The 17623-nt window shown below is 38.0% G+C and overlaps 1 protein-coding gene across 1 annotated transcript in view; it reads right to left on the bottom strand.

The window, feature by feature from the left end:
• ZMAT3 (zinc finger matrin-type 3) overlaps positions 1–17623 on the bottom strand; it is an 808181-nt gene that overhangs the window by 101918 nt on the left and 688640 nt on the right. The gene's annotated exons all lie outside the window — the stretch shown is intronic.

Below are 17623 nucleotides of genomic sequence, written 5' to 3'. Positions count from 1 at the left end.
AAAACAACAGCTCTGACTTTATCAGCATCTGGTTGTATACCATTTTAGCTAATACAAGAACCGTGTATTTCAGAGAAGTTACTGATACTTGGCAAGTGACTGTTATGTTTAAAATCTTGATATCTCAGTCTATCTAACAACTGTAGTAAATGCATATTATGCTCCTGCAAAACAGAACCATACTATGTCATTAGTTATGATTACTCATTCTTGCCATTTGCTTATGGCTGCCACCAGCCTCCAAAACACTTTGGAATCTGATGATATCCCAAAAGGTAAACTTAAGAAACTGTAACAATCCAAACAGTACATTGAAAGTAGTTTGGAACTGTGTTGATCCAACTTGAGAAGCCACAAACCCTTGTTTACATCTAGTACAGAAATTGGCAGTATCACAACTACTATTTCAGCAGTCTGAAGTATAGAATGTTTCATTTTTATCTACTTGTTCATTTCTTGTGGATTAGTGCATATCCTGAATTTATCTTGTCTCATGACTGTTAATGTACTATTCAAAAATGTTGTCAAATCTGTCTATACCACTATTGCTTCCAAACACTTCAACTCTTGCTCCGTCCTAGCCCTGCACAAAACTGGTGGCCTTCTTGGACCACAAATCACAGGTACTTCTTCCTCAAGTGAAATTGCAATATGATGCTCAGCTTGTAGACATCATAAGCTTTCATGGAGATCAGTATACTTCATCAAAACATCATCTGTATTCTGCACAATACACTCTTTAGCCCATGGCTTACATTTCTGAACCTGCATTGGAGTAATAATCACAATAATTATTTTATTATTTCTGCCAGCTGTGGCAGCTATCTTTGTCAATATGATTCTTCTTTTAAGCACATTTGTTTGAATCTGCACTTTAGATTTGGTACTGGATTGTCCTATAATGCACTAGTCTCAGAAACAAGAATTAAGTAAGTTACGTTGGCATAACAGTAGATGTTTAAATAGATCACATGCACCCTAACAGCTGAACAGTTTGATGACAGCCATATAAAGGCAGTGGTTAGGGTGCCAAACCTTCACAGCTTTCTTGCCTCAGAGTAAGGGAGGCCAAAGCTCCACCTTTTAGGTATATGCTAGGAAGAAGGAAAATAAAAATATTCAGCACCCTGGCAAAAAGCTTAACACAATTAAGGGGTAGAGTGAGGGAGCCCCTACTGCAACAGTGATCTAGTCAAACATCTACTGTTATGGTTAATTAACTTACACAACTGGTTGGTGTTCATCATTAGATCACTGTTACAGTAGCCTAAGCTATATGTCTAGATTATCAGAGCTTAGAAAGAAGGGGGAAGGAAGAAGGGTTCCAGTCTAGCAGACCCCGAAGAATAATGCAAGCAAAACCTGTTCTGGACCTTGAAAAGGAAACTAACTTGTAATGCTTTGTAAAATTATAGACAGATGACTAGGTTGGTGTCTCTAGAATGCTTCAAGAGTCCACCTCTTTCCAAAAAGCCACAGAAGAAGCCAATGCCCAAGTAGAATTGCCCCTGACCTTCTCTGGAAGTGACTTATTATAGTGAGTGTAACAAAAAACAATAACACAAGACAGCACATTAGAAACTGTGCACAAAACTTTAGCACTGCTTGTCCCTTTTTCCTCTCTTCATAGGAAATAAAGCACAAAAGTGCAAAGAAATACATCATCATCATTCCCTTCGGCACAAACAGTGTACCTTCACACTATCAAATCAACAACAATACTGTAAGTACCCATGAAGTTATAAAGGACCTGGGATCACATGTTGACTGTGACCTTAACTTCAACCACCATGTATCTGCTGTAATAAGGAAAGCTTTCTATGTAGCACACTTGATTAGTAAAGGCATCACCTCGAGAGCAAAAAAAGTTATAACCCCCCCCTATACTCGGCACTTATCCGGCCCATAATTGAGTATAATGCACCATTTGTCATGTACCATACTAAGAATCTACAGCAATTAGACAGACCTCAGAGGTTTCTAACAAAGAAGATCAAGGGACTCAAGCAAGTGCCTTACACAGACCGACTAAAGTCCCTGTCACTGTACTCCATATCGTATAGAATTCTTAGGGGAGACTTATGCCTGGCCTACAGAGCAATTCTAGACCCAAACCTAATGAACTTGTTGCATATCCATAAATCAAATGGGACTAGGGCTACCTGTTCCAGGGACTGAAATATGGCCTGCCACTTAAATAGGACATCCGGAAGAGACAAATTTATCTCCCAGTGTCTGCCACATTTTTGGAACAGGCTACCAGTTCATGTGAAACAAGAGCACTTCTGTGACATTTCAAGAGGAACCTGGATGAGTGTATGGGGCACTGTAAATTCTTACTGATGATAGATTACACAACCCTCCTGGACATTGGGCAGTCATCACTAAATGCAATCTTCGGTATTAACTAGCATTTCTATGGTATTACAGTGGGATGAAATGGCTAGGGTTAAAATGACCTCCAGGTCGACAGTCTAGTAATATCCTATGATCAATCCTGAAGGTTTTAGTCCCGTTAATATAGTATCTGATTTGCCTACTGACATCCAGCGTATGTAAAATTCTTTTTCCATTTTTTTCTTTTCTGGGGGGGGGGGGGGTGGAATCTGGAAAGAAGATTGGGAAATCTATAGCTTGACCTAATGTGAATTCTGAAACCACTTTATGCATAAATGAAGGACTTGATCTGAAAGATACCATATACTTATGAAAAATGAGATAATGTTGACTCACAATAAGAGCTCGTAACTCAGATAGTCTTCTTGTAGAGGTCAAAGCACTAGGGAACACTGTTTTCCATGTCAGTAACTTCAATTCAGCTTTTTGAGCTGGTTCAAATGGAAAACTTAGGTTTCTCTACAGCAAAATTAAGATCTCAGGAAGCTGTTTTCTAGGTGCATGTTTATGTAAAACCCTTTTAAAGAACTGTTCAACTTATGTCTGTGTAGAAAGGGGGCAGCCTATGGGCAGATAAATACTGGTGAAAGGTGAATCTTGATAGATGGATAAAAAAAGCCATGGGATAAAAACTCATACAAATATTACAGAATGAGAGGAATCTGGACAGTAAAAAGGGCCTGGTTCTTACTTTGTCATGAACTAGAAAATTTCTTCCACTTACCTATATATGTTTTTCTAGTAGCATATTTCTCAACCTTCCCTAAAACGCATTACATGCCTGCCTAAACTGTATTAAAACTAAATCATCCAGAGTTAAGTGAAGAAGTTGAAGATCAGGGTTTATTAAACAGTCCCTATCTTGAGTGATTGCCCATTTTAAAAAGAAGAACGAACCACTCCAACTGTAAAGCTTCCCACCTTCAGCCATGTTAATAACAAAGGGTATAGTTCTACATGGTTCCTCTTTCAGTTTACCTATCCCTTGCACATTACCTCTCAATCTAGACAATACTACAAAATTTTACACAAACTCCTGAGGCTTATCACAAGGTACAGACCAAGCCTCATAATCAGTGGGGACATCCACCCCAACCCAGGCCCATCCATCTCTGATAAATACACCCCCTCCACCAGTGACCTAAGCCCTAAAACTATAATCAGCAGACCAAATAACTCTCTCCTGGCCTGTCATCTGAATATTAGAAGTATTAATAATAAGATACATGAATTGCATGCTCTCCTGGCTGTATACTCCCCTGAGATTCTCTGTATATCTAAGACCTGGTTAAAGACTAACACCACAGACAATGAAGTGTTACCACCAGGGTATAATATACACAGGCTGGATCGTGCTTCCAGGAAGGGGGGTGGAGTAGCCATGCTCTACAAATCTGAGCTGAATCTGAGCATAGTTGTTAATCAACCACCTCAGATTAATAACTCAGAAATACTTGCCACTAGACTACAACTCAACAAAAAGAAATGCATCAACATCATCTGTATGTATATCACCCAGGCAACAATGTAGCCATACTTGAAGATATTCTTCACTGGCTATCATGTCACTATCCCCAAGAAACCCTACTACTTGGAGACTGTAACATAGATTGGGGAATCTGTTCCTCAAAATCCCCTTCTACCCACATCAACCTACATGCCTTCACACAAACAATAACCACCCCTATCAGACTTGGTAAACCCAACCAAAAAGATAGCATACTTGACTGGGTACTAGTAAATAGTAACCCCCAACTGTACACCACTGGTACCCTCCCCGACGACCTAAGTGACCACCTTCTCACTTACATAATTAAACAAAAAGCCATCAACCAACAACAACCCTTACTCAGGAAGGTCAGAAACAAAAGGGACTCTGACCCTACCAAATTCTAACAGGAACTTAACTCCTGTAACTGGGCTATGCTAAAACACCTTCCCTTAGATGAGGCAGTTGTATTTTTTAACAACAAATTCCTTGAAATCCTAGATTTGCATGCACCTGTCCGCTCAAAACGTACTCAATTAGAAACGGCACCCTGGCTTTCCAAAGAGACTAGGCAAAAAATTATCAGTAGAAACAAAATGTGGGCTCGATGGTGCTCCACCAAAGACCCCCATGACCATGTTAAATATAGGCAAGCTAGGAATCAAACTAAAAAATCCATAATGCAAGGTAAAAAAAAATACTATAGTAATTTACAAACTGCTAACCAGAATAATCCCCAAAAGTTCTGGGCAGGTCTGAATAAATTACTTCATCCTGGTAAAACATCTACACCTACCCCTGCCGCTACCATTGATAAAACCCCTGAAGAAGTAACAGTTTTAACTGCTTTTCTAGTGAAACAATTCAAGCCCTAGCTAATCAATTACCTCCTAGATCCTCTGGCCCTGACAGTATCACCTCCAAAAAACAACTCTTGTTCAGCCTTACACCAGTGTCCACGGCTCTAATTCGATCCTTGATCAAAAAACTAAAACCTACCACACTCTCCGCTGACAAACTCCCAGCCAAGTACCTACAAATATCAGCTGATGCCATTGCCTATCCAATATCAATACTAATTAATCGCACCATAGCAGAGGCTAAAATCCCCGCCATTTGGAAGACATCCTATGTAATCCAACTGCATAAAGGAGGATCATCCACTGCATTCTCCAATTATAGACCAATTGCCATACTTTCTCCACTTGCAAAGATAATGGAAAAATGTATACATAAACAATTCATGCACCATCTAAGACAAAATCACCTTGTGGCTGATAATCAACACGGCTTCCGACCTCACCACAGTACAACCTCAGCCCTACTGGCCTTCACCAATACCATAAATAATAACCGGAACAATAATTACATATCCTTAGCTCTCTTCTTGGATCTATCCAAGGCATTCGTCATGGTTGAGCACCAACTTTTGATTGACACCCTGCAAACTTTTGGCCTAGACTATAAGGCCCTTCAGTGGTTTTCATCCTACCTCAGTGGGAGGCAACAAGCTGTTCTCTGGCAGAACAAGCTCTCCAACCTGTTACCAAATACCCTCAGAGTACCACAAGGCAACATACTAGGGCCCCTACTGTTTTCCATCTTTATTAATGACCTACATACTGTCATCCCTAATGTCACCTGCATTCAATACGCTGATGACTCCACCGTGGTTTGCTCAGCTACATCTCCCTGACTTGAGGTCTGCTACCCAGTCCACATTCAGTACTGTGGAAAACTGGCTCTCCGATCAGAGACTGTTATTAAACCCCCCAAAAAACTAAAATGTTACTATTCTCTCCAACACATATGTCTACTGGTTTTAACTTCACTATAAATGCAAAAGATGGCACAATAATCTCCCCTGACCCCTCTACAAAACTACTAGGTGTCATCGTTGACAACAACCTAAAATTTGACCTACAAGTAAATCAAACTATCAAGACCATCAATAAAAAACTTGGGTCTCTGTATAGAATAAAAGACTTCCTAACCTCTCCAGCCAAGATTGCTATAGCTCGCTCTCATCTACTTGCTACACTGCTATATGCTTCCCCCTTCTCTCCAGTCTAAACAAGACTGTACTCAACAGACTGTCAACCTGTTATAATCACATTGCCAGATTTGCCACTGGCCTGCCTTTTAGGACACACCACTGTATCAACCTCAAACAGCTTAGGTGGCTTGAACTACCCAATCTAATCCAATACAACCTTCTGATTATGGCCAATAAAATTCTCTATAACCCAAATCATACACCAGCTCCTAGGAACATAATCACCCCCTATAACAATCCAAGATTGCTTCGATCCTCAAATAAACTATTAATTCAAACCATCAAAACTAACAATGCAGCTGGTGATGCCCTATTCGCAAACTCTACAAGTAGAGTCTGGAACCTACTTCCAGCTGACATCACAATGCTCTCCTCCATAGACCAGTTTAAAACCAAACTTAAGCAACACCTGGTACTAAACTGGCTATGCCACTGTAATAAGCCTGGCTAGCACTAATTAAGAAATGTTGAATAAACTAGTAACCTAGTTACTGTCTATTTGTTCCCCATGTTGTAAACAGGGGTAACCTTTAACCTGCGAACTTGTCAATTCATGATTGTCTATGTATACTTTGTAAATATCTCTATATTGATTCTACACTATTCTATTTACCTGGAGACTTTATTTTGTAATGAGTTTGTAATGTTTTTTACTGTATCTGTTTATGCTGGAGATTTTCTCCCCGGGCCTCCGCTGAAAATGGACATGTATCCAGTCGGACTATCCCGGTTAACAAATGTAAAATAAAATAAATAAATAAATAAAGTTTCTTCTTTTTGTGTATGGAGGAGGGAAAAACTGAATAGCCTGCAGCCTGTTCTATGTTCTAGCCAAGAAGAGTGCCTGATAAGCGAGTAACAAAGCCTTCAATAGTTGGTGAACCACATCAGGGACGTAGGGAAGCATACTGACTGTACGCACTTCAGTACAGTTTTTGTAATGGAGGGGTAGAAAACAGGCACTAGGACCCAGGGCATACCTCTCAATCATACTCTTTTTTTTTTACGTATTTTGAGGCAAAATAATGGGGTGCCACGATTCCCAAGTGGCCCCCTTTAATTCCCGATTACTTTCAATATTTTTTTTTTTTTTTTTTTTTAAAGTTGCTGCTGACGTCATCAGCAATGCATGCAGGAGCGTAATGATGTTACTTCATGAAGCAGACTGCCTGCCCGCCTATTTGAAAATTTGAATTGGGAAGGAAATGGTCTGGAGTACTCATAATAGCGTAGCAGCGAGAGGAGCTTTCAGAGCTGTTCAGTATTTCACTATTTGCTATTTATTCTGTCAACCCAAGTACATGATGTACTTCAAGTTCTGCACTGTAGTGAAGACTGCAGAGTTTGTTCAGTCCGCCCAGCGCTCATCCGTGTTCCACAGTCCGTGATCACTCAGTCCCAGTCCCACCAGCCAGGATTCAGGAATTTACTTTCTCTGGCAGCTCAACTACACCTCCTCTGGCACAAGGTAAGCAAAACAAAAAAAGCACCTTAATATTTTGCGTAATAGAAACTGCATCATCTGCCGACTCCAACTAAAATGCCAACAGTCTAGCAGTGCAAAAAGTAAACTCTTGATTTTGCCACGTACTCATGTTATAAAGTAAAAAAAAAACACCTGTAGGATTAATGGTATACTGCCAGCAGCAACAATAAGTAGAAATGTAAAACAAACAGCGAATAACGTAAAAAATAAACCATTTATTTTTATGTTGCTGTGTAGCGGTTATCCGTTGTTCGTTCTACATTTAAACTATTGATTTTAGCCATCAGTTCACACAGAAGGGGAAACAAATGGTTAAATTACCTAAGATGTGAATTCCTTTACAGCAGGTGGTAGAGGTAGCAGATCGCTACGTACGGATTCAGATTATGTTAAGGAAGTTCAAGGAGTATGTCAGCACTTGACTGTTTTTATGTAAAGTGATTAGGTGCATATTTCACCTGGTCTCGATTCTTTGATGGATTTATATGTTCAAGGCTGTTAATTGAACCCTGACCTGGCACAACACAAGAGGCTTACTATGTTTTTTTGTGAATGATTTTTATCAGCTGCATTGGATGGAACATTTGGTTGAGATTTTAAATATGCTAAGTGTAAGTAATGTGAGGGGCATCTTAAGATAACTTTTACAATGATAAGTCATCATCATGCTTTCACAAGTGGACTTTTTATAAACATGGTGGACTGGTTATTATGGTTAATAGTGGAATCCTGTGGAGAAATGCACCATCTTCCAAAGTGAGACAAGTGTGTGAATTTCATTGATGTAGCATACACTTTGATGTTTTTGACTTGCAAACATGTGAGATGAAATTCAGATGTTTTTGGTGAATGTTGCTTGTTTTGAGGAAGATTAAAGAAAACATCAGAATCTATGTGAGAACTAAATACAACCTCAGTTCTTTTCAGGAGCTGTGAGTGCAACGTTGCAGCATGCTCACTTTTGTAAGTGTAAGAAAGTGAAGTATTCAAGAGATGTGTACGATATTTTAACTATACCTCTGGATTATTTTAGGTTATGTGGTGGGGATGGTGTTTCTTATGCAGGGGGGTTTATACTCTGTAGAACCACTGACTCTATTAAAGTGCCAAGTCCCAAATGGGAAAAATGCTTGGTTAATAAGCAATTGTTGTGTTTAATAAGCAATCATCATAGTTAATAAGTGTATTTTAGTTTTTTACACAAGTTCAAAGTTTGATGCAGTTTCATATGTTAATATAAATAAAATACTATTGTTCGGGTTATATTTCATGTTTAATATTTTGTCTGTTCTTCAATTTGCTTTTGAATGTTGGCATCCCACAATCCCATCGGATTAGGTGGGGTTGCGTAATTATGTATGCAAATTTTATGTTAATCAGCGTACAGATTTGTACCTATTTTTCATGGGCCTTTGTCCAGATTTTTGATGGTTCCAGGTTGAGAAGTATGCTGTTGAGTCATTTGCAGATCAGAGTAGTTTTGCTGGGTGAGAGGCTGTATGCATTTTAGTTATAAATATACTAAAGGGTTAAGGTTCTAATGTTATTTATTATGATGTTGACAGCTCCTCGGCTCAACATACACACTGAGGTAACTTGTAAATCAATTGATTGTATTGTTTGTTAGGTATAGTTCCTTAAGTCGAAGAAAGAGCAGGGGGTATAAAACTCTTTCATATGGTTTGGACAAGTCTAAAATATGAATGCTACCATTTTACCTTGATTTTTTTTCTGTAACAAACATACTTTATGAAAGTAAGTAATGCTGTTCCTGTGCTATGGCATGGCCTAAAATTATGACGTGTTGTGAAAAGTAACTTGTTCTTTGCAAGGTGGTTGATCAGATGTATGTGATCATATTTTTGTGTTTTAGATAGGACAAGATGGCTATAAGTTTGTAGTTCGCCAATTGATGTGATTTACCACGTTTATCTAAGGGGAAAGCATAGGATTGTTTTTAGACTACAGGGATAATTCCTCTACTGGAGAAGCACTACATTTTTTTAAATATTTTGAGTTTTCTTTCCCTCTGTAAACTGACATGCTGATAGATAACAGTGCAGGATTCTAACTGCACTTGTAATATCTATTACATAACAGTCTCTCTCTCAGCAAACTTACAAATATTTAAGTACTGGAGTATATGTGTGAGTTCATTTGTGTATATGTGTGCTTAGGTTCATAGATTAGTACTAAGCTAATTGCCCTTGCGAGCCATTTTAAGCCTAGCCAATTATCCCTTGTGAGACTTAAACCCTGCACCTTGTGGTTGTAAGGCAAACACCTTAACCATTAGGCCACCCTCCCAACCCTAAATAATGATATTGTATAATAGCAATAATCCATTCCTGTTTATGGGTATATCGGAATTTACCCACAGCTGGCTTTGTTTAATCATAGTTTAGTACTAAGCTAACTGCCCTTGTGAGCCATTTTAAGCCTAGCCAATTATCCCTTGGGAGACTCAAACCCTGCACCTTGTGTTTGTAAGGTAAACACCTTAGCAATTGAGCTACCCTCCCAATTGCTTCTTGCAAGAAAAAAAGATCTGATAAATTAATATTAGTTAACTTTAATTTCAAGGCATTGTAAGTTTGTCTTCCCTTTTCATAATCCATCTCTGACTTAGCACCTTCAGGTCAGATGTAGTCTCATCTCCTGCTCATATTTCATTATACCCTAAACTTCAATGATATATCAGCTGTTTTATAGTATTATACAACCATAGCTATACCTTGCAACACAATCATTAACATTATCATTGTTTATAAGTGTAACACTGATTGCATAATGTTTATTTAGATTTGGCTTCCCTATACATGGTCAGAGTGAAATGGCTGGAGCATTGATAGCTTTCAGAAAAAAAAAAAAGATGCCACTTTTCCTATAGGAAATCATTCCCAGTGCAATTTCTAATTGTGGTCCAGCAATGATTCACTTCTTTAGGGAGATTTCTCCTTTCTTCACATTGGTGCACACATAGAGTTGGTACATATAAGGGTGTAAAGGGGTGCTTACTCCTCTCCAAAATCAAGAAAACAATTGAGTCTCTTTCCCACTAGCTTTTTTGTGATTTTATTTATTTATTTATTTATTGTTCTTTTGGAGCGTTGAAGATTTCTGAAGTTCTACTACACCTCGACTCTTTAATCTAGTTGGGACAACCAGGAAAGAAAAGAGCAATTAGCTTGAAATGCAAGCCAGCTAGCAATGACTGACCCAGGAAGGAGCAAGAAGCAGTTTCTTGGGGTCGAGGGTTTGCTTCTCTCAGTATCCACTAAAATGGATTGCACTCATGAGGGGTCATCTGGATTCAGTTGCACTGTGGTAAAGTTAGCCATAATTTAAACATGGTAAGCTACTTTATGTGCTTTTCCACACTTGAACTGAAACATCCATTTTAGTTTTATTGCTTTATCATATAAATGATTAGCATCCTGGCATGTATTTTTCTGGGATGGGAGAGAGAGAGCAGCACTGTGAAGGGGATGTTGCTTGAAGAACGATTTGTAAGGGGGTGTGGATGGAGATCAATGTGTTGATGTGGGTGTGGTTTGGTGGTGGTGGGGCAGCAGACTGCGAGCTGTGAGTACAAATGTTAAAATCCTGGCTACACCCCTGAACCACATGACAGGATTTTTAAATTCTAAAGTAAAACTTTACGTGATAACCCTAAAACCCAATATATAATAAATACTTTTCCCTAGATAGGTAAACCCAACAAAAGTTAAGATTAGTGAGGTAAAATTTTTATAGTTGACCATTAAAAATCACAATTCCTAGCCTAAGTAAATAATTTACTAAAGGAAATGTAAACATTTCCTCAGAAAACTTAATGAAGTAGATTTTTTTTTCCTGACAGGTACATATTTGCCCAGCTTTTGTGAAACGCTACCTAACTGCTGATCACTTGAAGCCTGTAGGGAAAGTACATTTTGACAGCAAGAAAGCTGTGATAATTTGCCAGTCCAGTCACTAACTTCATATAGCTCTCGCTAAGCTGTTCAGTGGTTAGGGAACATGGAAGGTGCCCTACAACTTTGGATGCTGACTGGTTGTCATAACCTTGGTGGTATATAACCCATGCTGCTGAGACTACTGCACAAATAGTGTTTAATGATGAACATCCAATAAAATAACTGCTCTGAATGCTTCTGTAACCATTTTGTACACTCTCTAGCAGATCTGCAGAGAACAGCTGAGCATCATGTATCTTTATACTTTCATCATTAAGCTATACTGCTGGAATGCTGCACCAGTATGCTGAATATAGTCATGTTCTTTCAAAGAAAAGTCATTGCAATTTATAGTAATAAGGAACAGACCTTAAAAACCTCTGTACTAGCATATACGAGTCATAACAAAGTTCTTTGGCCAGTTGGTATGTCAGCCTGTGACTCACAGAAGTGAAAAAAAAAAAACATCTGCAGCCACTATATATATATATATATATATATATATATATATATATATATATATATATATATATATATATATATATATGGTGCCTAATGCAGTAAAGTTTTATAAAATGGTTGCAAATGTAAAATTTTCTCAAACATTATGCATCTGCCTGCCCCAAAGATATCCCTATACTAGATGACATATGTTTACGAGTACAGTATAGTACTGTTTGAGTTCTTATAGAAAAACTATATATATGTTTCAAATTCAGAACATAATGAAGGATATTGGAGTCTGCAGAACTTACAATCATCAAAAATTTAATAACTTTACACTGCTTTTGTTTTGTTCATTTTACTGACAAAAACACTGCCTCATGAATCAGAAGCCATTGCTTCTACGATTTCTTTTCTTTGCAACTTGATTATTTACTGTTGTTTATCCCTGTTTTGGACTCATCGTGACCCAAGTAAATGAAAACAGCTATACAGATTCTGCGTAACACCTTCAGTAAGATAGCTGGGTTCTTCTACATGTAAAAGTTAAATCATTTGGTAGAGTGGGGTTCAGAAATAACTACAACAAAAACTCTCCCCAAAAAATTAGAGAAGATCAAACATGCCTTCGTAAAGGGAAGTTTTATCTCCACATTCAATACTGGCAACCCGAATATGCATTTGCTTAAATCAAAAAAGATCAAATATTAATGTGTAAATCTTGAGAAAAACTAATGTTTAAATTCTATTCATGATGCCATTTTTGAGACTATTTACATTTTATCTCTAACAATGCAACACTTCAGTGTACAATGGAGTACTATGTATAGCACTGCACATTTTCTGTACTACACTTCTTAACACGATCATATAATACTGTACTTAGATGTGGTATATTGACTATACTAAGTTGTGTTTTGCTACAGTACAATGCACTGTACTGCTGAATAAATATATAAGACATGATCTTTGTAATAATGTTCAGTAGGTTGGCTGCATATACAGTACTATAAAATCATTAATGGCTAACGGTTATGTTTTCTAACACAACAGTTATTCATCAGAGTAAGGCAGTTTGTGTATACACATAAACATTCAGCCAGGAAACAAAGAACCATAGAAGAGAAAATAAAACTGGCAAAACAGGAATGGGAAAGCCCTCCCCTCCACTCTGTATTTCAGAGATGAGTCATTATAACTGAAATTTCCTTGTTATTGTACTGAAACTATTTCACATTTCACCTCTTGCATGTAAGGCTAAATAAGAAGTGATCAAACAACAATATTTCATATTAAGTATAAACTATGTTCTATTAGTTTTCCTTTGTTTTTTTTTTTTACCACCTATATTCTTCTTCTTCTTCTTTCGGCTTTTCCCGGTTAGCAGTCGCCACAGCGGATCACCTGTCCGCTCATGACTGGCAGAGGAGTTTTATGGTGTCGAGTTGCCAGCCCGGCACCCAATCTTCCACAGAAGGCACACACATGCACACACTCACACCTAGGGCCAATTTTAGAGTGTCAAATCCAACTACAGCATGTCTTTGGGATGTGGGAGGAAACCGGAGCACCCGGAGGAAACCCACACGGCCACAGGGAGGACATGCAGACATCGCACAGAAAGCACCCCAGCCGAGGATCGAACCGGAGAACCTCTTGCTGTGAGGCGGCAACGCTAACCGCTGCACCACTGTGGCCACCCACACCTATATTCTAATGGATGAAAAAGCATACTGTTCAACTGTCCAGAATATCCAGATTTTTTTGCCTGATCTTTTTGGTCTGTTCCTCATAACATTTGTCATTGTGTGGCAAATCAATGAGGATTTAGGTTACTAAATAATGAATTACATTAGAGTTTCTGATTTCATATCCTCATAAAATGCATGCTACTATGTTATCCTAGCAACTTTCATAAGTTTACAACAGCAACATGTAAAATATGCTCCTGACTTTGGGCCTTTGTCTCCCGCACAATTATTTCTGGCTTTATCCAGAATTCTTACAGATTAGGAGGTAGGTTAAAGCAAAACACTATGCTTGTATATCTAAATGAAAATGCTACTATAATTAAGACCCAAATCAACATCTGTCTGAGACCGTATCTGTTGCCACTTTTGATAAAAATATTTGTTTGCACATACTGTCATCTCTGCTGCTGAAAAGATCAGCAGACAGCACATTTCCTTCTCAAATTAAATATGTGGAGTCATGTTCCAAAACTGAATCAGCAGTGCAGCATGAGGGGAAACTGCACCCCTGAGTTAGCATCCTTTGAAAAAGATACTACACTAAACTTCCATTTGTCTGAAATGGTGGCATCTTATAAGGATGTTAAATATACCATCTGCCAAAGTTATTTGTAGCTTATACATGTGCCATATTGCTATAGAATACATGGCATTTCACAAAAAGAGCAGGGAATTTAAATCTTAAAGTGATTTGTTCATTAAAATAAATATACCTTGCCGCCACAGGATGTGGTGCAGAATGTGACAGACAGCATTTTGCTCCAACTCAATAGTTTTTCTTAATAAACTGTTTTTAAAAATACTGTTTTCTCTATGATTTTGTCACTCTGACTCAGCAGTAATCTTTAACATCAGTGACATTAATTTAGGAAAAGCATGTGGTGCATCCATAGACATTAATGTTTGTATCTTCTTGCATGTGCAAAGATGCATCCACTAAAGTCTATGGATGCACCTCATGTTATTTCTCAGTTGATGTCAGTAAGAGATACGTTACATTTATTTGGGCTGTGGTTTACTAGAAAAGTTTGCAAATCTTTTTTTATTAAAAAATGGCTGAAAAAGATAAGGAAGTAAAGTAAACCAAGTACACTGCGGCACTTAACTCTTTAAATTCTATGAAGTACCTAGGAAAAACTGAACAAATCGCTTTAACAATCCAAATTAAGTAGCACATGCCAGCAGTTCTCTCTGCCACAAAAAATAATAACAACACAACATTTACAAAAAAGGCAACAGCAATAAACTCAATAAATTGTGTTCTAAACAAGAAAACTCCTAAACTTGCAAACATTGCTATAAACAGATATGGAATGGAGACAATCTTAAGTACTAACATAGAAAAAAAAACAATAAACTTGAAAATCAACCATTGCTACCACACCACAAAAAAGGAAACAATTAGAATACCAATCCTACCACAGAATCGGGGACAATAGGGGGTTTGACAAAAATACCCCATTTACTCTGCTTTGCTGGGCTGTGACATATTGAATCTGTCATGACCTCTGCAATAGGGTTTGACTTGAAAAACAGTCTCACAAGATCTGGGAAGTGACCTTTTTGCAATTACTTTATGCATTAGGGTATGTTAATTCTGATTTAAAGGACCTGTTTTGTGCTGTGGTAATTTCATATCTGAAACTGGTCAAGCTGGTGAGTGAAGGGCTACAATTGCTGTTGTTTCTGGCTTAAATTCCTAATGTTGTATAGCAGTGTGCGTCTCTTTTGTGACTACTTCCAGTCAACTGTGCTGAGTTGTGACACGATCAACCTGCTTTGAACTCTGCTATCAGATTTGATTTGAAAAAAAAATAGTCTCTTGGAAGCAACCTTTTTGTACTAATTTTATAAATTAGAGCATACTAGTGCAGATTTAAAAGACCAGTTTAGTGTTGTGGTAATTTTGCATCTGAAACTGGTCATAATGTTTCCCTGATGAGAGAAGGAGCTACTGCTGCTGTTTCTGTCTTAAATTACTACTGGGTTATATAGCAGCATTAACTTTTATTAGTATGGGTACCAACCACAAGAGCACAAGGCTAACACCACATCCGAACACTGCACAGAAATCACTTACAAAGCCTCAAAGACCTCCTAGGAGTAGCACTGTAGACAACTGCATCACAGCCAAACCTCAGCAATAACACCCACTCTATACCACGGATAGTTTATTTTACTATCAGAACAGACAAGAGTTACCAGAGTGGTCTGGCCAAGCCTTTCAGGCTAACAAGAGCAGTCAACAGTCACCCTAAACATGATAAAGGCAGAGGAGGTTAGAAAAGATTGGGAAGAGAGACTGGATAAGCAAAGAATCAATGTGGGGATACATGTATGTTTCCCACATATGCAACAAAATCTAGAAGATTTAGGATTTTTGCTTGGAAATGTTTACACAGGTATTTTAATACCACAAGTAGACTCCAGAGAAGTTTTCCTCAGGTAGACAACAAGTGTCGGAGGTGTGATGGGGAAGAAAGAAGTAATTAGTAAGACATTTTTCTGTGACTGTAATGAGTTGACAGACTTTAACGATTCCATGCAGACTACTCCATCTATGATACAGAATTGAAATTGCCTAGACATAGCAAGGCCTTACTGAGTCTAATTATGGTGGCTGCCAAAAAAGCAATTACTAGAAAATGGAAATCAACATCTAAACCAACTGTACAAGAAGTAGTGAATATAGTAACAGAGATAAAGCAACTGGGATTGGGATCTTTAGAAAAGGGTAGGAGCAAATTACATAGGAAAAAAATGGGAATTGTGGGAACAATACATACAGGTGAGAAATGAGGTTTAAAAGAAGGCAGGATTTGAATGAGCTATATAATGTCTGACTGACAATGATTGGGCAGATTATAAGTGATGTATAATGTTGGCAAGTAAAATTATGTCACTATAGTTTGTGATATATAACACTTGCAACTAATATGTCAATATGGCTTGTTTTCATTTATATAAAATGTATGATTGCCTATGTCATAAGTGATAATTTAATAAAGATGTTTCTTGTTTAAAAAAAAGACATAGTCATTGTTTATGTTGTTGTGAATGACTTGCAATGCACCCCCTCCCTCAGCTATATGAAGAGGTACATGATGAAGCTCTCTGTGTAGTCTCTAAGGCTGGAAGAAAACATGTTAGATAAGTGAAAACCTGATCAAGCTTACCACATAAATGTACTGAAGGCATGGAAGGCCTGGGAGGTGCTGGTAGTTAGTCTGAGCCCAGACAGCTCTAGTGATTAACACTCTATCAGCTCATTAGAAGAAATAGGTAAGACAGTTAAAAAAAAACACTAATGTTGTTTTGGCACTTTCAGGAAGAACCAATCTAGTTTACCATGATATAATTACACCACTAAAATAAGGGATAAAAGTAAAACCATACTGGATCCTAGAAATCCAGAAGGAGGCCATTAGTTAGGAGATTCAAAAGATGCTAAAACTGAAAATTTCCAAGGAATCTCAAAGTGCTTGGAATAGCCCAGTAATGCTGACAACAAAACCAAATGGCACAATATAATTTTGTAATGATTTCTGCAAACTCAACAAGGACCCAAACATTGATACAGAACCTATGCCCAGGATGGATGACTAAGCCGACAGTTGTAAAACGCTTAGTATATCCATACTTTGACATTCAATTTCCCCTGATAGAAATGATAAAAGGAAAAGTGTAATTTTCCACTCCTAATAAACTGTTCCAGTACACATGGCACTCCAGCTATATTCCAGCTCCTGATGAACAGAATCACATGGCCTCATACCCACTATGCCACTGTCTATCTTGATGACGTAACCATCTTTTTGTAAAGACTCAGTCACCTACAAAAATTCCAGGCAGTCTAAGACTCTCTTGGGGCAGTATAGGGATACAAGTAATCCGTACATGTATAAGCAAAATTCTTGGGATTTGGATTTGGCCACAGTGCAAAGAAACCATAAGTGGAGAAAACAGAAGCTATACAAAACTGTCCCCGACCAGTGATGAAAAAGTAGGTCAAGCATGTTGGGGTCTAGCAGAGTATAACAGAAA

Source organism: Protopterus annectens, chromosome 4.part1, assembly GCF_019279795.1.
Source record: "Protopterus annectens isolate FY-2018-M chromosome 4.part1, PAN1.0, whole genome shotgun sequence".
NCBI classification, from domain to species: Eukaryota; Metazoa; Chordata; order Ceratodontiformes; family Protopteridae; genus Protopterus; species Protopterus annectens.
The sequence above is the reverse complement of the archived record's forward strand: the minus strand, read 5'-3'. Positions and strand labels throughout refer to the sequence as shown.